This window comes from Schistocerca nitens, chromosome 3 (genome assembly GCF_023898315.1).
Source record: "Schistocerca nitens isolate TAMUIC-IGC-003100 chromosome 3, iqSchNite1.1, whole genome shotgun sequence".
Classification (NCBI taxonomy): domain Eukaryota; kingdom Metazoa; phylum Arthropoda; class Insecta; order Orthoptera; family Acrididae; genus Schistocerca; species Schistocerca nitens.
In genome coordinates, this window is record NC_064616.1 from 874,160,330 (window position 1) to 874,188,012 (window position 27,683).

Consider the following 27,683-nt stretch of genomic DNA (forward strand, 5'->3'; position numbering starts at 1 on the left):
GACAATTGGTTAAATCCTCTTTCACGTAAGAGTTGCTTTTGTGGAGGTCGAGTTGAAGAAAGATTACTATGTAGGATGGAATATTTCGGGTAAAATCTTCACTTGAAAGTCTGTAAGGTTCTTTCGAGTAGCACATGAAGACTGACTGTGGTTTACTTTAGTGCACGTTATGTGTCAGTCCTGATGCTGTTTACTTTCTATGAAGTTGCGAAAATTTCGTTGGTATTGTCAGTAACCTGTGAATGTTCTGGTCACAGAACAGATGGAAAATTCTTTGGAAATTGTACGATTTTAGGAACAGTGCTGGAGTGCAGCTCTCATTGTCAATAGCTAAGGCACTATAATTTATTAGTAAAATACTGTGACATGTAGTAAATCAACTTCACAATGGATACCAGAATGACATTAAAATCAGAAGCTGTAAAGACGTTTATGAAGATAATGAAACTGTAGATGTCCTTGGAGTTTCTCTAGGAATATGAATGTAAAAGGAATAACTCGATGCAGTCCACGACTACTCCGTGTCAGGCTGTGGAACTAAGTTCGTCAGGCAGGCATCCATTCGAATAATGCGTATGTAGTATTGAGTTAGATCGCTCATTGTATTCAGACGTCATGCTTCCTGTGTGCTGTATCAAGAACCATGAACATCTGAGATCTTCCTCAGGCAGAATTTTACACTGTGCCTCGGAACTTAACGACATTCTGTAAAATCAATTATGGCCAATGGCAAATTAGCTTCGTTAACGAGAGCGTGCCGAACCCCATCGCTTATAGCTATAACAACTAAGCTCGTTCGTTGTCTAATAAATCAACGGAGCGTTATACCCCATTCAAATTGGAATAGCGGATACCAGTGAAAAGAGAAAAGAAAGTCGAGGGGGAGAAAATGAAGGAATGATCGTTAGTGCTTAATGTCCCTACGGAAACGAGGTTATTTGAGATGAGTTAGTAATTGGTCTAGGATGGAAAAAGAAATTGTATGTGGTCTCGTAGCAGAAGAAATGCCAGTATTTACGTAAAGTGACTGATGAAAACCAACATTTAAAATTAGGCTGGTAGCGCATTGTTGTGAACGTCATTCCTCTCGAATCTGAATCCAATGACTTGACCAATGCGTCATTAGGCTACGTCAAAAAAAAAAAATAAAAAACGACATCGTGAACCAGTAATGAGATGTGCAGTGTGGATGCATGTTACACGATAATTATAGCTTGTCAAGAGATGTTTCTGAAAATGCTAAGTGAGAAGCATCAGTATTAAGGCTGCAAGGTGAATTAACCTTTTAGACGCAGAGGAGAGAGCGGACACGTGGAAGGAGAACACTGAAGACCTGTACGAGGAGGAGTAACTCTCTGAAGAAGAAATGGTATTCGATATGGAAGACATAGGAGATCCAGTATTAGAATCAGAGTTTAACACAGCTTTGGAAAACTTGAGATCAAATGCGCCGGAAAGCATAGATAACATTCCTTCGCAATTTCTAAAAAAGTTGAGAAAAGTGACAACTAAACGACAATTAAAGCTGCTTTGTGGAATCTGTGAATCTGGAGACATACCATCAGACCTTCTGAAAGATGTCATCCATACAGTCCCGAAGACAGTAAGTGTTCCGGCGTAACTTCAAGCGCCCGCACGTCAGGCAATAGTAGGCTGACCGATCCCTCTCTAAGACGACACCGAGACAGCAGCGGCCTTTAGGCGAAGAGGACATAAGCGCCCCTCCTCCTGGCCGCTGCCCAAATGAAGATCAGCCGTTCTACGAGCACTAAAGCAGCGACTTAGGAAATGTATTGTATCACTTGTATTACTAACTGCATATACTGAAGAGACTTCTTACACTACTGGCCATTAAAACTGCTACACCAAGAAGAAATGCAGATGATAAATGGGTACTCATTGGACAAATATATTATACTAGAAGTGGCATGTGATTACATTTTCATGCAATTAGGTTCCATAGATCCTGAGAAATCAGTACCCAGAACAACCACCTCTGGCCGTAATAACGGTCTTGATACGTCTGGGCATTGAGTCAAACAGAGCATGGATGGTGTGTACAGGTACAGCTGCCCATGCAGCTTCAACACGAAAACACAGTTCATCAAGAGTAGTGACTGGCGCATTGTGACGATCCAGTTGCTCGGCCACCATTGACCAGACGTTTTCAGTTGGTGAGAGATCTAGAGAATGTGCTGGCCAGGGCAGCACTCGAACATTTTCTGTATCCAGAAAGGCCCGTGCAGGACCTGCAACATGCGGTCGTGCATTATCCTGCTGAAATGTAAGATTTCGCAGGGATCGAATGAAATGTAGAGCCACGGGTCGTAACACATCTGAAATGTAACGTCCACTGTTCAAAGTGCCGTCAATGCGAACAGGAGGTGACGGAGACGTGTAACCAATGGCACCCCATACGATTACGCCGGGTGATACGCCATTATGGCGATGACGAATACGCGCTTCCAATGTGTGTTCACCGCGATGTCGCCAAACACGGATGCGACCATCATGATGCTGTAAACAGAACCTGGATTCATCTGAAAAAAACGACGTTTTGCCATTCGTGCACCCCGGTTCGTGGTTGAGTACACCATCGCAGACGCTCCTGTCTGTGATGCGGGGTTAAGGGTAACCGCCGCCATGGTCTCCGAGCTGATAGTCCATGCTGCTGCAAACGTCGTCGAACTGTTCGTGCAGATGGTTGTTGACTTGCAAACGTCCCCATCTGTTGACTCAGGGATCGAGACGTGGCTGCACGATCAGGTACAGCCATGTGGATAAGTTGCCTGTCATATAGACTGCTAGTGATACGAGGCCGTTGGGATCCAGCACTGCTTTCCGTATTACCCTCCTGAACCCACCGATTTCATATTCTGCTAACAGTCATTGGATATCGACCAACGCGAGCAGCAATGTCGCGACACGATAAACCGCAATCGTGATAGGCTACTATCCGACCATTATCGAAGACGGAAACGTGATGGTACGCATTTCTCCTCCTTACAGGAGGCATCACAACAACGTTTTATCAGGCACCGCCGGTCAACTGCTGTTTGTGTATGAGAAATCGGTTGGAAACTTTCCTCACGTCACCACGTTGTATGTGTTGCCACCGACGCCGACCTTATGTGAATGCTCTGAAAAGCTAATCATTTGCATATCACAGCATCTTCTTCCTGTCGGTTAAATTTCGCGTCTGTAGCACATCATCTTCGTGGTGTAGCAATCTTTAATGGCCAGTAGTGTATTTGTCTGTCGCCCATTGCTTGCGACGCTTCTGTATTTCACAAGTTAAGTATTGTAATCACTTCCTTTGCTAATAAACTCTATTAATACGATTTGCTTAAATTGTCGTCTAGCGATCCGAGAAGCAGGTTTCCTAGACACCCCATATAGTACTAGTGAGGCAGGACACAACAGTAAGGACGAGATAGCTACCAGACTATCGCACCATCAGCTTGACGTCTCAAATATCCGACTTGATAACAAAAATAATCCACAGAATAATGGAAAAGAAAATTTAGGATCTATTAGATGGCGATCTGTTTGACTTTAGGAAAGGTAAAGACACGGAAGAGGCACTTCACAATGAAAGCAAGACTTAGTTAAAATCAAGACACGTTCATTGGATTTGTCGGACCAGAAAAAATATTCGACAATATAAAATGGTGCAAGAAATTCGAAACTCTCAGGAAAATAGGTGAAGCTATAGGGAGAATCGAGAAGGAAAAAGGAGATTGGAGAACCAAGAACGAAGTGTTCGGATTAAAAAAAAGAGTGTAAGACCGGGATGTATGCAGTCCTTTACCCCTACTGTTCAGTCTATACATCGAAGAAACGATGACGGAAATAAAGAAAAGTTTCAGGAGAGGGATTAAATTAATGGTGAAAAGATATCAATGATAGGTATCTCTGCTAACGTTCAAATCTTCAGTGAAATTGAGTAAGAATTGCAGAACCTGCTGAATGGAATAATCAGTGTAATGAGCACACGCTATGGATTCAGTGTAAACCGAAGAACGACAAAAATAATGAAGAGCAGCAGAAATTAGATTGGCGTTATACTTATCAAAACTGGTGTCTACGAAGCAGAAGAAGTGAAAAACTTCTGATACTTTGGAAGCAAAATAACACTTGACGGACTAAGCAACGACATAAAAAAGCGGACTAGCACAGGAAAAGAGAGTATTCGAGGTCGAAAGGAATCTACTAATATAAAACATATATCTTAGTTTCAGGAAGAAATTTCTGCTGATGGGGCACAGCATTTCTGTTGATGTACATTTTGAGGCTCAGAATTTCTGACTTGCTGGAAAACCGGAAATGAAGAAAACCGAAGCTTTTGAGATATGATGCTGTAAGTTCTCCGCAGTATCTGCGTGGAGAGGAACATGTAGAAAACACTGACAAGAAGATAGGATAGAATCACAGGACATGTGTGAAGACGTCAAAGAATAACATCTGTGGTATCTGAGGAACCTGTAAAGAGAATGAACTGTAGCGAAGACAGAGAGTGGAAAACATTCAACAAATAATTAAGGAATTCTTCCAATCTATATGTGGCATACAGCAAACCAGTGCTTAACAGTATTGGTTAAAAACAGTCTTGGTTGCAATTTTATTTATTTTTATTTTTCAACTACGCGTTTCGCCTTATTTAGGCATCTACAGATGCCTAAATCTGAAGATGCCTAAATAAGGCGAAACGCGTAGTTCAAAAATAAAGAACTAAAATTGCAACCAAGACTGTTTTTAACGAAATAATTAAGGTCACCGAGTGCAAGTGCTACTGTGAGATGAGGGTGGCACAGGAGAAGAATTTGTGATTCCGACTGATGACCCAAATGAAGGTAGTATGAAGGTCACCGTTATTCGGCTTCAATTCCAACTACGCCGACAAACCGCGAGCTCGCAATCCGGATTGCGTGACTTAGGGTATTTCCCGCAGTCATATCCAGAACCGCAGAGCATTTTTCATTAGTCGCCTGACCTTCACCTTTAGGAAACGAACGTCACGTGGTTAATATTTCAGTAAGTTCCAGAACGGTCTGTACTGACCTCTGTAACTAAAGGTTATGCTCCCTTGTCCGGAGTGAAAAGGCGGGTCATAATCGAACAACAACTGAAACACAAGTAAAGTACAAATAGGAAGCAAGAATGCTTTTTCCTTGTGGGTATTCGTAAAAATCTTAACGGGGGTATTTTGTCACCTTGTTAAGAAAAGCCAACGTTAAACTTAGCGTAATCATTCACCTTTTACAGAAAAATGTTTAGTTATATAGTCGTAAAACAGATGTGTTAGAGTATCGTAGAAGTTACCATACGGCAACAGTTGCAACGGTGTTGTCGTTCAAAATGTGAGATTAATTGTCTGTGTGTAGGTAGATCACTGCAGCAGATAAGACAGCCAAGTCATTTTAAATGGAACTAGCCTGCGTGTTCCCTCTATAATTGCGAGTTGTAGGTGTGACATGTTGCAGAATTACTTTGGGATTCTTCTGTTGTACTCACTGGGGATTTGGTGATGTACCACTCCGAGTTTTGTCACACCCAACGGGAATATAAAGCACGAATATAAGAGAGAATTGCTCAGATTTGTATCGCACTTCGGAAGATATGACTGGAGGGTAGTGGAACCAATAAATTGCCATGTGTACCGTAAATGACGGTCATTGGTTACGGCACAAAATATGTGTCGTTATAAGAGTAAAAGAGGAAAAAGATCCTACATCTACATATATACTCCGCTAGCCACCAAGCCGTGTGTGGTGCAGGGCACAATTCGCGCCAAAGTCATATTCCCCCCCTTCCCCCCTTCCCCGCTGTTCCACACGCGGATCGCGCGAGGGAAAAACGACTGTCTGAACGCCTCAGTACGAGCTCTAATTTCCCTTATCTTTGAATGGTGATCATTGCGCGATTTGAAAGTTGGTGGTAGTAATATATGCTCTACATCCTCGGCCAAGATCGGATTTCGGAATTTAGCGAGCAGCCCCTTCCGTTTAGCGCGTCTGCAAGTGTATCTCACTTCAAACTTTCTATGAGATTTGTAACGCTCTCGCGATGGCTAAATGTACCAGTCACGAATCTTGCCGCTCTTCTTTGGACCTTTTCAATCTCTAGAATCAGACCCAACTGGTAAGGGTCCCATACAGACGAAGAATACTCTAAGACTGGACGAACTAACGTATCGTAAGCAATTTCTTTTGTTGAAGGGCTGCATCGCCTCAGGATTCTACCAATAAACCGCAATCTAGAGTTCGCCTTGCCCGTTACTTGTGTAATCTGATCATTCCATTTGAGATCATTTCGAATAGTCACACCCAGATACTTGACGGATGTTACCGCTTCCGAAGACAGGGCTCGTACACTAGTGGGGATTTTCGCCTTGTTATACGCAATAGGTTACACTCACTAATATTGAGAGATGACTGCCAGTCATTACACCACGCAATTATTTTCTGCAAATCCTCATTGATTTGTTCACAACTTTCGTGTGATATTACTTTCCTGTAGACTACAGCATCATCGGCAAACAGTATATATATATATATATATATATATATATATATATATATATATATATATATATATATATATATATATATATATATACTGACCTTATACTTATTTACGTGTACGTAGTTCTAAGTTCTAGGGGACTGATGACCTCAGATGTTGAGTCCCATAGTGCTCAGAGCAATTTGAACCATTTGAATACCTCCTCGTTAGTTATGTGATCTACCCATCTAATCTTCAGCATTCTTCTGTAGCACCACATTTCGAAAGCTTCTATTCTCTTCTTGTCTAAGCTATTTATCGTCCATGTTTCACTTCCATACATGGCTACACTCCATACAAATATATACGTTTCTACGGAAAGTAATATCTTAGAAGAAAGATTAAGGAAAGGCAAACCTCCGTTTCTAGCATTTGTAGACTTAGAGAAAGTTTTTGACAATGTTGACTGGAATACTCTCTTCCAAATTTTGAAGGTGGCAGGGGTAAACTACAGGGAGCGAAAGGCTATTGACAATTTGTACAGAAACCAGATGGCAGTTATAACAGTCGAGGGGCATGAGAGGGAAGCAGCGGTTGGGAAGGGAGTGAGATAGGGTTGTAGCCTCTCCCCGATATTATTTAATCTGTATATTGAGCAAGCAGTAAAGGAAACAAAAGAAAAATTCGGAGTAGGTATTAAAATCCAGGGAGAAGAAATAAAAACTTTGAAGTTCGCCGATGACATTGTAATTCTGTCACAGACAGCAAAGGACTTGGAAGAGCAGTTGAACGGAATGGACAGTGTCTTGAAAGGAGGATATAAGACGAACATCAACAAAAGCAAAACGAGAATAATGGAATGTAGTCGAATTAAGTCGGGTGATGCTGAGGGAATTAGATTAGGAAATGAGGCACTTAAAGTAGTAAAGGAGGTATGCTATTTGGGGAGCAAAATAACTGATGATGGTTGAAGTAGAGAGGATATAAAATGTAGACTGGCAATGGCAAGGAAAGCGTTTCTGAAGAAGAGAAATTTGTAAACATCGAGTATAGATTTAAGTGTCAGGAAGTCGTTTCTGAAAGTATTTGTATGGAGTGTAGCCATGTATGGAAGTGATACATGGACGATAAATACACTCCTGGAAATGGAAAAAAGAACACATTGACACCGGTGTGTCAGACCCACCATACTTGCTCAGGACACTGCGAGAGGGCTGTACAAGCAATGATCACACGCACGGCACAGCGGACACACCAGGAACCGCGGTGTTGGCCGTCGAATGGCGCTAGCTGCGCAGCATTTGTGCACCGCCGCCGTCAGTGTCAGCCAGTTTGCCGTGGCATACGGAGCTCCATCGCAGTCTTTAACACTGGTAGCATGCCGCGACAGCGTGGACGTGAACCGTATGTGCAGTTGACGGACTTTGAGCGAGGGCGTATAGTGGGCATGCGGGAGGCCGGGTGGACGTACCGCCGAATTGCTCAACACGTGGGGCGTGAGGTCTCCACAGTACATCGATGTTGTCGCCAGTGGTCGGCGGAAGGTGCACGTGCCCGTCGACCTGGGACCGGACCGCAGCGACGCACGGATGCACGTCAAGACCGTAGGATCCTACGCAGTGCCGTAGGGGACCGCACCGCCACTTCCCAGCAAATTAGGGACACTGTTGCTCCGGGGGTATCGGCGAGGACCATTCGCAACCGACTCCATGAAGCTGGGCTACGGTCCCGCACACCGTTAGGCCGTCTTCCGCTCACGCCCCAACATCGTGCAGCCCGCCTCCAGTGGTGTCGCGACAGGCGTGAATGGAGGGACGAATGGAGACGTGTCGTCGTCAGCGATGAGAGTCGCTTCTGCCTTGGTGCCAATGATGGTGGTATGCGTGTTTGGCGCCGTGCAGGTGAGCGCCACAATCAGGACTGCATACGACCGAGGCACACAGGGCCAACACCCGGCATCATGGTGTGGGGAGCGATCTCCTACACTGGCCGTACACCACTGGTGATCGTCGAGGGGACACTGAATAGTGCACGGTACATCCAAACCGTCATCGAACCCATCGTTCTACCATTCCTAGACCGGCAAGGGAACTTGCTGTTCCAACAGGACAATGCACGTCCGCATGTATCCCGTGCCACCCAACGTGCTCTAGAAGGTGTAAGTCAACTACCCTGGCCAGCAAGATCTCCGGATCTGTCCCCCATTGAGCATGTTTGGGACTGGATGAAGCGTCGTCTCACGCGGTCTGCACGTCCAGCACGAACGCTGGTCCAACTGAGGCGCCAGGTGGAAATGGCATGGCAAGCCGTTCCACAGGACTACATCCAGCATCTCTACGATCGTCTCCATGGGAGAATAGCAGCCTGCATTGCTGCGAAAGGTGGATATACACTGTACTAGTGCCGACATTGTGCATGCTCTGTTGCCTGTGTCTATGTGCCTGTGGTTCTGTCAGTGTGATCATGTGATGTATCTGACCCCAGGAATGTGTCAATAAAGTTTACCCTTCCTGGGACAATGAATTCACGGTGTTCTTATTTCAATTTCCAGGAGTGTAGCTTAGACAAGAAGAGAATAGAAGCTTTCGAAATGTGGTGCTACAGAAGAATGCTGAAGATTAGATGGGTAGATCACATAACTAACGAGGAGGTATTCAAATGGTTCAAATTGCTCTGAGCACTATGGGACTCAACATCTGAGGTCATCAGTCCCCTAGAACTTAGAACTACTTAAACGTAAATAACCTAAGGACGACACACACATCCATGCCCGAGGCAGGATTCGAACCTGCGACCGTAGCGGTCGCGCGGTTCCAGACTGAAGCGCCTAGAACCGCTCAGCCACTCCGGCCGGCGCGAGGAGGTATTGAATAGAATTGTGGAGAAGAGGAGTTTGTGGCACAACTTGACAAGAAAAAGGGACCGGTTGGTAGGACATGTTCTGAGGCATCAAGGGATCACAAATTTAGCATTGGAGGGCAGCGTGGAGGGTAAAAATCGTAGAGGGAGACCAAGAGATGAATACACTAAGCAGATTCAGAAGGATGTAGGTTGCAGTAAGTACTGGGAGACGAAGAAGCTTGCACAGGATAGAGTAGCATGGAGAGCTGCATCAAACCAGTCTGAGGACTTAAGACCACAACAATATATATATATATATATATATATATATATATATATATATATATATATATATATATATATTGTGGACATTGTATGCAAACACTAGTCAGTTGCAGTGTGTGAGAGCTAACTGAGACTGTAGTGTGTTCCAGTGGTCCCTCACTGATACTAAATAAACCCCTTCTCTTTCAATTTTCTTTATCTGTTTTGTTTAATCTCTGTCATAAAGATGTCACAAAAAAGAACAATAGAAAAAGAAGCATCGTACACGAAATTTCCAGTCGATTTCCTTCATAGGTGGGTTACGCTGTTTTATCCTAGTACGAGGTCTATCCACAAAGTACATTACGTTTTGGAATTAAAAATAAATAAAGTATTGGAAAAAATTTTTATTATATACAGATGAAAGCCACACTTAAATACTACTTTTCTACATAGTTGCCATTTAAATTAAGGCACTTATCGTAGCGATGGACGAGCTTGGAAATTCCTTCGTCGTAAAATTCGGCCGCCTGCGCCTTCAACCACGTGGTTACCTCTTTTGGGACAGAAAAGGTGTGATTTTTGTGGATTTCCTGGAAAGAGGCACTACAATAAACTCTGAAAGGTAGTGCCAAACTGCACAACCTCAGAAGAGCAATACAAATCAAGCGCAGGGGAAAGTTGGGCTCAAAGATCTTGCTGATTCACGACAACACCCGGGCCCACACGGCAAATGCCACTCGTGAAGTTCTCGAATCTTTTAAGTGGGAGTTGTTTCCTCATCCGCCGCACAGTCCCGACCTGGCACCGAGCGACTTCCACTTATTCCCAGCAATGAAGTGGTTGGCTATGCAGCGTTTTTATGACGACGCACAGCTTCAAGAAGAGGTAACCACGTGGTTGAAGGCGCAGGCGGTCGAATTTTACGACGAAGGAATTTCCAAGCTCGTCCATCGCTACGATAAGTGCCTTAATTTAAATGGCAACTATGTAGAAAAGTAGTATTTAAGTGTGGCTTTCATCTGTATATAATAAAAAAAATTTCCAATACTTTATTTATTTTTAATTCCAAAACGTAATGTAGTTTGTGGATAGCCCTCGTATTTACATTTGGAACAACTATGTTTTTCGGCCGAGCAAGGTGACTTTGTGGTTATGGCACTGGACGCGTATTTGGCAGGATCGACTTTCACATCCTCGTCCAGCTACCGACATTTAGCGTTTTTGGGTAGTTTCCCTAAACCGCTACAGGAGAATGCAACCATATTGTCAGGTGGTTTTCATGTCGTCGAAGCATTAAATTCCTAACGTTCCTTACTCCAAGTTTCCGTAGTCGCTTTGCTTTAATGACTGACTCTCATAGGGTTTCCGCGATGGTGTAGTTGAAAAATTCCGATGTTTGAAATTTTCATCTGTGTACGAAACTGTAGTAGGTTTACTGAGACTCAGATTCATATTGTTCTATGTAACATCGATTATCTAAAAGTCTTTCTGTAGTTTTTTCCCGTCTCCCTGTGTATGACAGTGTCGTCTTAGAGAGCCTCTGAGTGTTAATTACGAAGTTATTTGTATTTTTCGCGAAGAAACCGCCCTATTACCCTTCCTTTCGTTTCTAGCTAACACTGACAACGTAACTTCACTGACAACGATTTCTTGAGATCTAATTGTTAGGAAGTCCTTAACCCAATTCCAAAACTGGCCCGAAATCCCTAACCACGTAAGTTATTTTGTGTACTAAGCATCATTGTAGTAGTGAAAGACATTGCAAGCTGAGATGTTACGGTGAATTCAAGCACGAAAGATCTGTCACCAATAAGAGAGATTCCACTCTGAAAATTTTGCCTGTAACGCGTCTGTGTCTTGCCCTGGTTGTTGACGTACATTATGTTCTCCTCCTTATAAAAGTCAGAGCCCCATTTATTTCAAAACGTCCAGGGGTTTGCGTTCTATGACCCTACATCTAAAAAAATGGTTCAAATGGCTCTGAGCACTATGGGACTCAACTGCTGAGGTCATTAGTCCCCTAGAACTTAGAACTAGTTAAACCTAACTAACCTAAGGACATCACAAACATCCATGCCCGAGGCAGGATTCGAACCTGCGACCGTAGCGGTCTCGCGGTTCCAGACTGCAGCGCCTTTAACCGCACGGCCACTTCGGCCGGCTACCATACATCTAACTGAAAATCATCAATACAGTTTGCTTCTGTGAGACCACATGCAATCGACAGAGGTTTCTCACACTGCGAATGTAGTTCACTACTGTGACACTAGCCCGAAGTTTCTGAGCCTTCGGTCAACAAGCCTGCTGCTTGATAGGTGATTCTTCATGTTATACTACCGCGTCGGTATGTGAAGGCCTTACATTCATCTCTCAACCGGAGATTTCTCATTTCCTTTCCGAACATATATAGGATAAAATACAAAGACTGGATTTCTAGTTTCCGCGTAAGGGTCCCTTGATCAATATTAAGGCTGCTGGAGGAGGCAACTCGTGTTGCTATGGACGACGCTGGTTCAATATGTGACGCGACGGAAGGCAGGCGCTTCTTATCCGTTGCCGTTCCGGACAAAACTTCGAGTAACAAGAAAATTTAAGTTGCAATTCCTCACCAGCTCAAGACATGGGTAAGCAAGACGCAGAGGACGATACAGCAGTAAGAAAATTGAGAGAGAAATACGAAAAGAAAGGTTAGTATCACCACATCATTTTTTAGCTGTGACAACTACATAGAGCTCTTAGTGGTTGCATTATCTTGTACAGGCCAAACTGTCTGTGAGAACGTTATCAACTCTATTAATACATCAGATTTAATATTGGTGTCACCTTTTTATGTAACAGAACACAGACTTTAATTAGAAAATTCTCAAACGGTATATTCTTAGTTACACTCAGAAATGAACATATAAGACATCAGTGAAAGCACTTTTGCTTTCTGGAAGCGCCGTAGGAATCTTAGTTTACTCTGACTCAATTAAATGAATAGACGTGAGCAACCTTTATAGGATTGTCTGACTGCACCAGTATAAACATGTCTGTCTAACAAACAACTGCAATTGTGAGGAAACAACTTGTTGCGTTAGGAATTATGAAACTTCCAATAAGCGCCGAAATTACTGTACCACGGTCATTTAGGATGTATATTTTGAAACAAATTAACTATGTTCTTCACGTTCCTCGTGGAATACCATGAAACCCCTCACTCACGTTAGCATTACAGTCAAATTCATATTGTTTGTAAACGTGAAAGCTTAGGAAACAAACAAGTCGCAGTTCTCTCTCTTGCTCTCTTGCTCTATCCTATTTTTAGCATTTGTGAGTTTTTCTGTTCTGGCTGTAAGCTTCCATATATATGCAGGGCAAAGATAATGACTTTCCTCCTTTCACGTTCGTTTCAGATTGTCTTTAAAAAATTAATGTTCCGACATATCTAATGGAATGCAATAGCAAAAGTACTTGGATAATTAGATATTAGCGCCCATGTGGGAATCTATTCATATGGAATAATGCTCTGGGTAACTTATCCTTAAGAAAGAAGGTCTTGCCGCGCAGAGTGGCCGCGTGGTTAGAGGCGTCATGTCACGGATTGCACGGCCCCTCCCGCCGGAGGTTCGAATCCCCACTCGAGCGTGGGTATGTGTGTGTTGTTCTCAGCGTAAGTTGGTTTAAGTAGTGTGTGAGTCTAGGGACCGATGACCTTAGCAGTTTGGTCCCTTAAGAATTCACACACATTTGAACATTTTGAAAGAAGGTCTTCATTGAGCAAAAACGTGCTGTAAGAAAAATTTCCTGTGCTCGCCCACGATCATATTGTAGACATCTTTTTAAGGAGCTGGGTATTCCGACTACTGCTTCACAACATCGTTATTCCCTCATGAAGTTTGTTGTACATAATCCATTACAGTTCGAAAGGACCAGTGAGGTACATAATTAGAACACCAGAAGGAAAAATGACATTCATTACTCCACGTTAAGGTTGTCTTTAGCACAAAAGGGGGTGCACAATGCTGCAGTAAAAATTTTTGATCACTTACCCAGTGACATAAAATGTCTGACAGACAGTAATGTAAAATTTGATAACAAACTGAGAAAGTTTCTCCTTGAGAACTTCTCTTCTGTAGAAGAATCAAGTTAGTGTATTACTGTAATGTGTAAATGCTGGTGGGTAAGAATTACTAACTCACATCTGTACATCCTTTTTATCTTTTTATTTTTTGTAAAAAAAGTTAGAAATGTTCAGAATGTAATCGTATGTACAAATTAATTGCGATGTAAATGTAAAATGAGTTGTTCCACATCATTACGATCTATTGTGAAAAATGGTCCATGGAACATGTAACTAATTAACTAACTAACTCTTTATACTGTTTGCATTTTAGTTAAGAAGCCACCTGGAAAACAAGGACTAGCTATATTTTATCAAACATATTTTTTAGACTCCTTAATTTTACATGTATGAGGAGTACTCTCCATTAAAACATACAGTTCTCCGTGATATTATGGGAGAAACAGTCAGATCCCTTTACAATAAACGTCATGTATGGCATTACATCGCCTTTGAATCAAGTATTTCTTCCAGAAAACTGAGGACGAAGTGTCTTGTTAATAGCTGCCTTTTGAAAAGTACCGGGTGATCAAAAAGTCAGTATAAATTTGAAAACTGAGTAAATCACGGAATAATGTAGACAGAGAGGTACAAATTGACACAAATGCTTGGAATGACATGGGGTTTTATTAGAACCAAAAAAATACAAATGTTCACAAAATGTCCGACAGATGGCGCTTCATCTGATCAGAATAGCAATAATTAGCATAACAAAGTAAGACAAAGCAAAGATGATGTTCTTTACAGGAAATGCTCAATATGTCCACCATCATTCCTCAAAAATAGCTGTATTCGAGGAATAATGTTGTGAACGGCACTGTAAAGCATGTCCGGAGTTATGGTGAGGTATTGGCGTCGGATGTTGTCTTTCAGCACCCCTAGAGATGTCGGTCGATCACGATACACTTGCGACTTCAGGTAACCCCAAAGCCAATAATCGCACGGACTGAGGTCTGGGGACGTGGGCGGCCAAGCATGACGAAAGTGGCAGCTGAGCACACGATCATCACCAAACGACGCGCGCAAGAGATCTTTCACGGGTCTAGCAATACTTTGAGTGTTTGTTTTTTTTTTTGTTCTAATAAAACCCCATGTCATTCCAAGCATGTGTGTCAATTTTTATCTCTCTATCTACATTATTCCGTGGTTTATTAAGTTTTCAAATTTATACTGACTTTTTGATCATCCGGTATTTTCTGCAGGTTTTAAATACACATCGTTACTTGACAGTTTACTGATGATTTATTGGAGGAGATGTGAGAAAGATTAACAAATAATTATTCCAGCACAGCGCGTTGCTGCATACGAAGTACGTAACTGTCATAATTTGTGGATTTTTAGAGAAACGCAATTATCTCTAGTATTTGACAAATGAGTCAGGCCATCGAGACGAGGTTCCACAAACCTGGTAGTACGGTCAGTGTCGAGTATTTGCTGTATGATTTTAACGACGCATTGAGACATTTTTTCCAATCCGAATCAAGAGCTCTTGAGAAGATAGATATTGTGGCACAACACTTGATAGTATTTGTAGAGAAAAATTACTCAAAAAGAAGCAGGAAACATGTCGAACGTGAAGGCGACAGCCATGGAAATCCAGTTTCAGTTATAATGCCAAGGTTACATACGATATCGTGGCGGAAAGTGTGCTGAGTAGGTAAACGTTGTTTTCCACTTGCTATATTTTCCACACATTTAAGCAAACTTTAATAAGTACTATATAACTGTAGTCTTTTATTAAAACGCACTCGAACCCCGTTTCAGAAAAGAAAATTGTTTGTTCCACCACTGTGTTAGCATCTACCAACAGCATTATAGGACACCTATGTGGCATCTACAATACAGACAAATACTCACCTCTTCATGTTCTTTCACTTGTAGAAAATCTTGTTTACATAGCGTGAACTACTTACGATACTCTAGGGGTAGCTTCGCCACTTGGGACTTTCAATATATGTCTGCATAACACGGTAATCACTATTCCATGATTAGACCTCGAGGACAACGCATTTTCGACCGACCACTCTCGCAGCCACTGCCAACAGCGTCATTCAGTATCTACGTGGAGGGATAACGATTAATGCACAGCTTTTTAGGCCGTTAATATTGGCTTTCCCAAGCCACAGCCACAACTGTTCCTCCATGTAGTTCTTCACTTGTCCTTATAAGACTGACAGCACCCCGTTTCCGTCTTGGCACCAAAGAAAAGACCCTGTCAGTACCAGGAACCAAGACCAAGTCTTTCGAATGGCAGTCAGACCCATGATCTCTCAACCTTGCAGACACTTATACGTGTCTGTCATCTAATCAATACTTATTAGTGCTACGTTCTTTCTTAACTTCAAATGCTTTATAATTTTCAGAGAGAAGCAGAAGGAAACTTTTGGCATCTGACACGTTAATAACCAAAGAGACGATCAGGAAAATAGTTAAGGTTGCTGGAGTAGTCCATCTGAAACTATCTGAGAAAATCCAAAGCCTTCTGGAGAAAAGATTCGCCGAGAAGTCTGAAGCTGACACTCCGTGGATTTATCTCAACAAAAAATGTATTCAGGGCGACGTGGACGCGAACGGCGAGAAGTCAGACTTCTTCGCAGTCAAGGAGGAGATTGCGGTAAGTGTAAACCTCTGAACTGAAATTCTAACGTTATATCTGAGGGAATCTTGCACAAGAAAAATATTAGATTGTTTTTTTCTTACATGGAGTACCTCCTTAATGTCTAACCCTGTAGAGAGCGACAGTATACTAGAAGTCTGCCGTGGCTCATCACTTCCGGTCATATTTTGCAGAGGGGGACACCAAATTAACCAACTTATAATCGATGTATAATTTCGTATTCTTCACCCTGCGTGTTGTCATAATTTTCAGTGTCGTCTATTTCATTCTTTAAAATTAGTCTCCATATCTGATATAAAATCAGCTGCAGATTGCGGCGCACTTTGAAACAAACAATACTTGTGCTCTAGGCTCCAGGGTCAAATTTGAATGTTTACAGTGACTGGCAGAGAGGTTTAAGAAGACCAGTCTTGCTCAAGGAGTTTCAACGAATCTCTCCAGTTGCAGTATGGTACCCAGAATTGATTGTGTTCCCCGGTCATGAGTCGAGCGGTAGGATTGAGGACTGTACCTGATATTTCGAAGGTTACCGTATTTTACTGGCTATAAGACTCTGCAGACTATAAGACAAACCTCAGTTTTTAAGAATTTTTAAAAAATAACTCTTTTATAATTTTATTACTAAACTGCAAAGCTAGACAAAAAAAATTCTTCGTTTATGAAATCGAACCGATCTTTAAAATCCCTGAAAATCGTCGTCTGAGCTTTCTTCTTCCTCTCCATCGTCATCTTTGTCCTCTTCATGTATAACAAGGTCTTTATTGCCATCGAGAACGTTGAAAGGTCTCTGTTGGATTCCTTTCATGTTAATTTTTTAAAACTGTTGTCATTTACGGCATACATTCCACTTCTAAATTTACTGTGGTGTTTCTGACTATCTGGGAGGAGACTGAGCAGTGGAACGTGTTACTTTTACACATAATCAAGAACGATCTGTCACACTACTACACTTTAAAACACAGTTTATATGTAATTCATGTCACACAGTCTCATACAGAACCTACATCCGCTTTCTTTTATATACTGTATATGATAAGATACTGTCATCCCCCTTCCCTTCTGTGTGAAAGGATGAATGAGCAAATGTATTTCTAGTTGCATGCTTGATGGTAGCAGACAAGCCTGTCTGCTAGAGAACAGTAGGACCAACGTCGGAACAGGTAGCTACGCTTTCTAAAAGCAGAGAGGTTTCTATTCTTAGTCTGGTCCTGTCCATCCCTTGTCATGCTGATATAGGAAGCTGCCTCTCTGGTCACTTCCGTTTGTATCTGTTAAGCACCCTCTGTAGGGGCCCAGGTCAGTCGGTCCACGGCGAGCGTCCGAAGTGGTAAGATCTCCGGCTAAGCACGTCTCTGCTAAGTTCGTAGGACAATGGATTTCTTAAGTTCAGACTAACTGAAAATTTAATCACCTTTATTTCAGGTTTAGATCTAAAATATCTTATGATATCTTAAATTGCAACGCAGTGTAATTCGAGTGTGAAGTTTAGAATATCTTCCAGTAGTTGCTTTGTCACTACTTTGTGAGTAAAGTGGAACCACGTGTTGAGGATCCGTAACTGTAACTAAGATCATCTATCTTAAATGCGAATGTGTGTGAGATTATAACGTCTTGTCTTGACAATATTTTCCAATATAACAAAATGGTTCAAATGGCTCTGAGCACTATGGGATTTAACATCTGTGGTCATCAGTCCCCTAGAACCTAGAACTACTTAAACCTAACTAACCTAAGGACATCACACACATCCATGCCCGAGGCAGGATTCGAACCTGCGACCGTAGCGGTCACGCGGTTCCAGACTGAAGCGCCTAGAACCGCGCGGCCACACCGGCCGGCACCAATATAACAACTTTTCTTTATGTTCAATCCACGTGGGGTGTACTTTGTGAGACCAGTACCACGTGCTTATACATTTGTTTGACCCATCAGGTTAATAGTAAGACGATAGTAACCAGTTCGAGGTTTTTCTTTTGTAAATTGCGTTTCGATGTAATTTATTTTCATTATCAAAATTATTGTGGAGTTACACTCTTCGTGTAAACCAAGTTGACCACGTGTACCATGTGGTGTAATCATCAAAGCAGCCCTCAGCTATTCTTTTCGGGAAGATTTCACAGAGAGATAGTATGAATTTAGTATACCAGTGTGTGGTAATTTCATGACGGACAGGATTGCGCTACGAACGTAACTTCTTTGGGTGAAAATTGAATCGGTTGGTTGTGGTTAATTTCCTCTTGCATATGTTTCAACGTTCTTCGTGTGTTATTTTATGAATGTAGTGTTGTATGCAGTCTCCCAATCTTGGCTCCATATTTGATGTGTTCCATAAGATTACAAACTCACATTTTCACAATCCTAAATAAGGCACCAGTTTAGTTATGAATCAAGTTTAATATGCTGAAAATTTAACGGAACAATGATCAATGTTAAAATAAATGTCTAAATATAAACTGATTTATTTCTTTTTATTTAAATTATATATATATATATATATATATATATATATATATATATATATATATATATATATATATATATATATATGTATATATATCCGGTTGTCGTAAGGTGACTATTAAAAGATTATAATTAATGTTAGTCTGGTTGGCAATTTGGTAAACTAGACTGGATACCTGGTGAAACAGTTGCTCAGTAATGCAAGGTTAACTTCCCCAGATAGCTCACAGCTTGTAACCCGCTTTTATTGTCTTGAATATCAGCACCGCTTTCAGAACAAATTAATGCATCAACATTACAACGTTGCTTATGGTGCACTTCTTGAAAGATCTAAGAATACTGACTTCTCTCACTCTAGACTCCGAATTTTTTTACTGTAGGTCGTTTTACAGCTCCCATCGGCGTGAATTCATGTTGTGTTTCATCTATCACCCATTTTTTCCATTTCTCTCTCGTATACACTTAAAATGGTTTATTTGAGAAGACATAAAGAAGTAAGTCCTTCCGGAATAACAGCAAGCTCTGTATTTCCGTGTCTCAATTTCTCTTTCCAGAATTTTTCAAATGACTAGTAAACTGCTCTAACACAAGAGCTGAACTCTTCTTGAATAAAGCACCTTTCCTTCTCTCCCACACTCCGTCAATCCATTATTTAATACCAGCCTCGTCCATCCAACACTTGTCACGTACGCGAATAACAATACCTGGCGGTATTTACAAAGGTTTTGGAATTGTTTTGCGCTTGAAAATGATCTTTGGATTAAGTTTAGCACCATCAGCACAACATGAAAGGACAACAGAGTAGTGTAATTTTTCAAGTCCACTTTTGTTATAGTCACGGTTTTAGTACCTTCCATGGCAACAGTTCCGGTACTTGGCACATCAAATGTAAGAGGAGTTTCGTCCATATTCGCTATTTGGCTTAGTTCCACAGTGTTTTTCCTTCGATATTGAATAATAAAGTGACAGAAAGATAAGTTTCTCTTCATACTCTTGTGGCATTTTATGAGATATTTTGGTTTTGGTTTGCAGGCTAAGTCCATGATGCTTCATAAAACTGTAGCACCAACCAACTCCACCCTTAAAGTCTGATAAGTTCCACTGTAGCGCTGGCATACGAGCGTGAATTTGACTCATTTTTGCATTAATTCCAGTGCCATTTGACGCTGTCCGAGAATTCACTTCAATACGTCATCTTCTAGTTTTGGCCATTTTGCATTCAGCCGTCTGTTTCCACAGTCAGTATTCCTCATTATTTTCAGTTCTTCTTTACTAGCCCGCCAGTCGCAAATGGTTTTTTCTGCTAGTCGAGGGCTGAAATGCCGCTAAGCTGCTCTGTTTCCATGTTATTCGGCATATGCTATTACTTTCAATTTGTAGTCCCCATCATATGAATACCTTTTATATCTTTCCATTGCGAAACAAGCTACTAACAAAAATATTGTACTGTTACCGATAACACAAATCACTTTCAGCTGAAGTCGATTGGCACCGTAGACTGCAATGACGCATCATAGGCTAGACAGTGTTCTGTTTTTGTGATGTTGGGACAGGAGGGAGAAAGTGTTAGCAAGCTTGTGAATACCTGCAACTCATGTTCGTCGCATCGGTGCACTGCTACTGCCAGTTGAATCCAATGATGCCAGATAGAGATATATTTTCCGCAGCATCAAGTTTATGGCCATTTTTAAGACTGGCAGGAATTTTAAATCAAACATTGGACATTTTTATATTAATTTTGAGTATACGGCGTACCTAAATTTTGGAGGTCATTTCTCGAAGAAAAAAGTGCGTCCTATAGTCCGTAAAATATGGTACGTGACATGTTAGGCTACGACTTCTTGAACCTGCGCCATATGGTTGAGAATTGTAGGATCCCATTAAATGGGTCACAAAACATTAGGCGGCTCACCAGATAATGATAGTCGTAGGAGACCGTGAAGTGTCAGTGTAAGATCCAAAGAAATGGCCCCTACATGCGAGAGTAGCGATCAAACGCGAAGCATTCACAACAGAGTGCCCGAGTTTGAAGCTCTTCTAAACAGCTGTGGATATCTCATTAGACTAGGTACAGAAAGCTGGTTACAACCTGAAATTCATAGCTGCAAAATATTTTGGAAAAATTTAAGTATATTTCGAAGAAACTCTAATTCATTGGGACTGAAATTGAACCTGCATGCGAGGCTGTCTGGGCAAGAATCTGTGTCAAGGGTGGGCAAAATCCCCAATCGTACTGTCTTCTTTGGAGCACACTTTAACTATCTACCACTCAGCTGGGGAAAGTGTAAGTAGTTGACGCGACAAGATGTCCTATGAAACGTTACTCAATTCTTTCTCTGAGAATTACGTAGAGAAGATTATTAGGAAGCCCATTCATGATGTGAATATATAGGGTCTAATACCAACAGACAGATCTTACCTCTTCGAGGTGTCTCCATAGAAACTGGTACCAGTGACCATGTACCTAGTAGACCATTTCGTGATGAGAGGAACTCTCCATGGCACACAATTAGTGTAAAGAAACTTCTAAGGAAAAAGAGACTTCTGTATGACAGCTGCAAAACAAAACATAGGGCTATAGACATGGAGTTGCTGAATGAAACGCGTTTGGCTGTCAAGAGGACAATGCATGACGTCTTCAACGACTACTCCATAGCAGAATATTATAGAAGAATCTCTCACAAAACCAAAAGGAATTCTGTTCGTATGTAAACGCTGTTCATGCCAAAGCTAGTGTCCAGACAGTCGTGGGCAAAACAGGAACTGAAATTGGAGTCTAGGGGTATAGCCAAAAGTTAGTTCTCGCATCGCTGCAAAGATGAATAATATGAATATTAGCGTCAGTTGACGAGAATCGGTTCAAATCGCTAAAACTGAACGAAGGTCCAGACTCTAGTGAAATCCCCATCAAATTACATAGCGAATTTTTGGCTAAGTTAGCCCCTCTTTTAACTACACGACTGACCATTAAAATTGCTATACCAAGAAGAAATGCAGATGATAAACGGGTATTCATTGGACAAATATATTATGCTAGAACTCACATGTGATTACATTTTCACGCAATTTTGGTGCATAGATCCTGAGAAATCAGTACCCAGAACAACCACCTCCGGCCGTAATAACGGCCTTGATACGCCTGGGAATTGAGTCAAACAGAGCTTGGATGGCGTGTACAGGTACAGCTGCCCATGCAGCTTCAACACAATACCACAGTTCATAAAGAGTAGTGACTGGCGTATTATGACGAGCCAGATGCTCGGCCACCATTGACCAGACGTTTTCAATTGGTGAGAGATCTGGAGAATGTGCTGGCCAGGGCAACAGTCGAACATTTTCTGTATCCAGAAAGGCCCGTACAGGACCTGCGACATACGGTCGTGCATTATCCTGCTCAAATGTAGGGTTTCGCAGGGATCGAATGAAGGGTAGAGCCACGGGTCGTAACACATCTGAAATGTAACGTCCACTTTTCAAAGTGCCGTCAATGCGAACAAGAGGTGAAGCGAGACGTGTAACCAATGGCACCCCATACCATCACGTCGGGTGATACGCCCTTATGGCGATGACGAATACACGCTTCCAATGTTCAAATGGTTCAAATGACTCTGAGCACTATGGGACTTAACATCTGTGGTCATCAGTCCCCTAGAACTTAGAACTACTTAAACCTAACTAACCTAAGAACATCACAAACATCCATGCCCGAGGCAGGATTCGAACCTGCGACCGTAGCAGTCCCGCGGTTCCGGACTGAGCGCCTAGAACCGCTAGACCACCGCGGCCGGCCTATTCCAATGTTCGTTCACCGCGATGTCGCAAAACACGGATGAGACCATCATGATGCTGTCAACAGTATCTGGATTTATCCGAAGAAATGATGTTTTGCCATTCGTGCATCCAAGTTCGTGGTTGAGTACACCATCGCAGGCGCTCCTGTCTGTGCTGCAGCGTCAAGGGTAACCGCAGCCATGGTCTCCGAGCCCATAGTCCATGCTGCTGCATACGTCGTCTAACTGTTCGTGCAGATGATTGTTGTCTTGCAAACGTCCCCATCTGTTGACTCAGGGATCGAGATGTGGCTGCACGATCCGTTACAGCCATGCGGATAAGATGCCTGTCATCTCGACTGCTCGTGATACGGGGCCGTTGGGATCCAGCACGGCGTTCCGTATTACTCTCATGAACACGCCGATTACATATTCTGCTAACAGTCATTGGATCTCGAACCAATGCGAGCAGCAATGTCGCGATACGATAAACCACAATCGCGATAGGCTACAATCCGACCTTTATCAAAGTCGGAAACGTGATGGTACGCATTTCTCCTCCTTGCACGAGGCATCACAACAACGTTTCACCAGGCAACGCCGGTCAACTGCTGTTTGTGTATGAGAAATCGGTTGGAAACTTTCCTCATGTCAGCACGTTGTAGGTTTCGCCTGCCGCGCCAACCTTATGTGCATGCTCTGAAACGCTAATCATTTGCATATCACAGCATCTTCTTCCTGTCGGGTAAATCCCGCGTTTGTAGCACGTCATCTTCGTAGTGTAGCAATTTTGATGGCCAGTAGCGTATAATCTGCCGTATATCCCTCGAACAGAAAAACCGTGTCGAAAAGTTGGAAGGAAGTACAGGTCACATGCAGATACAAGAAGGGTAGCAGAAGTGATCCACGTAACTTCATGTTCAGTGTCCTTGACATCCACTTCTTGTAGACTCTTAGAACATTTTCTGAGCTCAAACATAATTAGGTATCTCGAACAGAATGATCTTCTCGTCCTAGTTGTTGACAATAAATGTCAGCAGTGTTGGTTAAACCTAGGCAAAGCAATTGAATGTATGTATGTATGTATATATTCGTAGTACACCACACAGTTGCTGTTCCACCATACGCGTATTATTATCTTTTGTGGATGCACGCAGGTCTTTGTACGTCGAGTTGGTGCTTTTTTTGGGGTCAACCATTCCTTCCTTTTCCTTGTGTTAGCATAAAGACATCATTTCTCGTCACCATTAACGATACGCGATAGGTATGGTGGGTGTTGTTCATGAGGCATGTGATGACAAGCATCAGAGACGCATATATGGCCACCCACTGATTTTTATGATTGTGGCTTACAGCATGCGGAACCCATACACCCGATTTTTGAACCTTCCCCACGGATGCAAACGCCAACCGATGGTGGAATGACCACAGTTCATCACATTTGCCATTTGTGTACACAGACATGAATCGTTGTGGATTTGTGGATTAACGTGTTTAATCAGTCTTCATCGTAGCCTGAAGATCTTCCTGAACGTGAAGAGTCACTAATGTTAAAACGATCCTCCTTAAAAAGAAAAAACCATTTTCCCGCCGTGCCCCGTCCAGTGACATTATCTCCATACACGGCGTAAATATTTGTTGCTGCCTCTGCTTCTGTCACCCCTCTATGGAACTCCAACAGAAGTATACGTCGGAAATGTTCCGATTTCTCCACTTGACACTACGTTTTCTAGCGTCCACAGCTCCACCCACTAACCCCAAAGACAAAATGACAATCTGTAAATTCAAACAGCAACAGTGAACTACGAAAAAAGACAATCATAAATAAACATATAGCAAACGGAGTACCAACATGCAAAACAAAAACGCCACGAACTTATGCACTGACCTAATTTACGAGTGCGGTTCAGAAAGTAGCCTCCGATTGGTCACAGTGCGGGTTGTGGGGGGAGTAGCGACGCCATCTGTGCGTTCACGCACTCAACAGGTCAGTCGGCATCAAGCCGTGGTCGAGTGAACGTCTTACCTGCGCTAGTTTAGTTTTTGTGGCAGTTTGAAATGTGTGCTGCAATAGAAAACCCCGCCAAATGTGAAGTGCGTGCTGTCATAAGGTTTTTTACAACCAAAGGATATTCTGCAGCAGCTATTCATCGTGAGCTTTGTGCCGTGTACGGACCAAGAGTTATGAGTGAAGGAGTTGTCCGTGAATGGGTACGTTTATTTAAAAGTGGACGAGAAAACGTTCATGATGAAGAGAGGAGTGGTAGACCATCATTGGTGACTGACGAACTCGTTCAGACAGTTGATGCAAAAGTTCGTGAAAATCGACGTTTCTCAATGTCGGAGTTGTCTACTGGTTTTCCACAGATCTCTAAGACTCTCTTGTACGAGATAGTGACAGCAAGATTGGGTTACCGTAAGTTCTGTGCACGATGGGTGCCCAAAATTCTTACCGACCACCACAAAACTCAAAGAATGGCCTCTGCATTAGACTTTCTGTCACGTTATGAGGACGAAGGAGAGCCATTGTTAAACAGAATCGTGACCGGTGACGAAACCTGGATTAAGTACGTGAACCCTGAGACAAAAGAACAATCAAAGATGTGGGCACATTCAAATTCGACTACCAAACCAAGAAAAGCCTCGCAAGATTTTTCTGCCAGAAAACTGATGGCAACGGTGTTTTGGGATGCCAAAGGGGTGTTGTTGGTTGAATTCATGGAACGTGGTACGACCATTAATCAAGACGTGTACTGTGAAACAATAAAAAAGTTACGACGGGCTATACAGAACAAACGCCGTGGTATGCTGACTTCCGGTATCGTTTTTTTGCACGATAACGCCCGTCCTCACTCTGCTCGCAGAACAACGGCCCTTCTTGAGTCCTTCAAGTGGGACGTTATCAACCATCCACCTTACAGCCCAGAGCTGGCGCCAAGTGATTATCACCTCTTCATGCGTTTGAAGAAATGGCTCGCGTCACAGCGGTTTGATGACGACGAAGAGCTCAAAGATGCGGTCACAGGCTGGCTCCAGGCACAAGCGGGTGATTTTTATGCAGAAGGAATTTCAAAGCTTGTGAAGAGATACGAAAAGTGCCTCAATCGCTATGGAGACTATGTAGAAAAATAGTGCAAAGATGTAGTTGTAAGATGTATATATTAAAATATTTTTATTTAACTTGGTGTATTTTTTTAAATCAACCGGAGGTTACTTTCTGAACGGCCCTCGTATTTATTTAACCGTAGGGCTAGGGCCCCCCGTCGGGCAGACCGTTCGCCGGGTGCCGGTCTTTCAATTTGACGCCACTTCGGCGACCTGCAGTCGATGAAGATAATAGGATGATTATGAGGCAGCACAACACCCAGTCCCTGGGCGGAGAATATTCCCCCACCCAGCCGGGAATCGAATCCGGGCCCAGAGGATTGACAATCCGTTACGCTGACCATTCAGCTACCGAGGGCGGACACTGACCTGATATTAACCTTAGGTTTTTCGCAGACGATGTTGCTATTTATAATGAAGTACTGTCTGGAAAAATCTACACAAATATTCAGTCGTTTTTGATAAGACTTCAGAGTGGTGTATACTTTGGTAACTTGCTTTTAATGTTCATAATTGTAAAATTGTGCACTTCACAAAACGAAAAGGAACATTGTATCCTATGAATATAATATCAGTGGACTACAAGCGGAATCCGTCAACTGATACAATTGCCTGGATGCAACTCTTTGTAGGGATATGAAATGGAACCGTTGTAGGTAAATAATGTGACAGACTTCTGTTTATTGGTAGAATACTAAAGAAATGCAATCAGTCTACTAATTGAGTCGCATACAAGATACTCGTGCGACCCATCTTAGAGTACCACTCAGACGGGACAGACACGGGAAACTGAACGTATACAGAGAAGGACAACACGAATGGTCACAGGGTTGGGGCGGGTGTCACAGGGTTGTCGAGGAAACTGAGCTGGTAGACACTTGAAGACAGACGCAAACTGTCTCCGGTAAACCTGCTTACAAAGTTTCAGTAACGGGCTGTCAATTATGACTTTGGGAATGTACTACACCCATAGGGATCGTGAAGACAAGATTAGATTAATTATAGTGCGTACAGAGGCATTCAAACATCATCCTCCCAGGCTTCACACGAGAACTGAACGGACAGACGCCCTAACATCTGATACAATGTGAAGTATTCGCTGCCGTGCACTTCAAAGTGGTTTACAGAATATGATGTAGAAGAAGAACGCTTTTCAGCATGTGTAGATTTTCGCTATTCGCTGTGTATGTTGTTTCTGTTCACCAGAATAAATCTTTCCTTAATTCGTTACTTGCATTTCCTCTAAAGAGTGACAGCTCGCGGTGACGGGTTTCCGCATTTCATCCCTTGGTTTAGAAGAAGAAAAAGGATAAATAATAAAATTTTAGTGAGACAAAACAATGGTAATAATATGCAAGACCTGATGTTGGTGGTGTAAATTTCTCTGCTTTGTGTGGATAGTGATAATGGGAATTCGTCGTATCACCAGGTAAAGGCCTTTGATATTGGGAGGTTTCGGAGAGAGTCCTACATGGGATGCAGGATGGAGGGAGGGCTCTAATAGATGGGATATAGTTGACAGCGGATGAGTATAACTGAAGTTAGGCAGTTGAACGGTAAGGTAGAGTCATCATTTGGATGGAGGGAGGGTAGGTTTTTAATTACGATTGTGGACTGAGAAAGTGGTATCGGTCACAGCTGTTAGGATGGCAGAGATGAGGGATGATTTCATGACATGATGTGGAAAGGAAGGTCGTCGTATTGCCCTGGGAAAGCATGAGAAGGGTTTGGAGAAGAACTCGGAGCAGTACGTGCTTTCAGAAGAAGAGCATCAGATCTGAATATTCAAGGATGTGGCATGTAATAGAATGTTGCTATTCAGATTTAGACCTGGTTTAGGGCACATGTGAAAATTTTGTGATACGGTACAAGATGCGGATAAGAGGGGGTAGTCGGATACTGAAAGTGAAACAGACCGCATGTCGTTCATGGATTAGGAAGGAATGACGGCCCATGCATAGTTGAGGATCTCATGAACTAGAGCAGCTTTACTTGAATAATGTGATATTCACTTCAA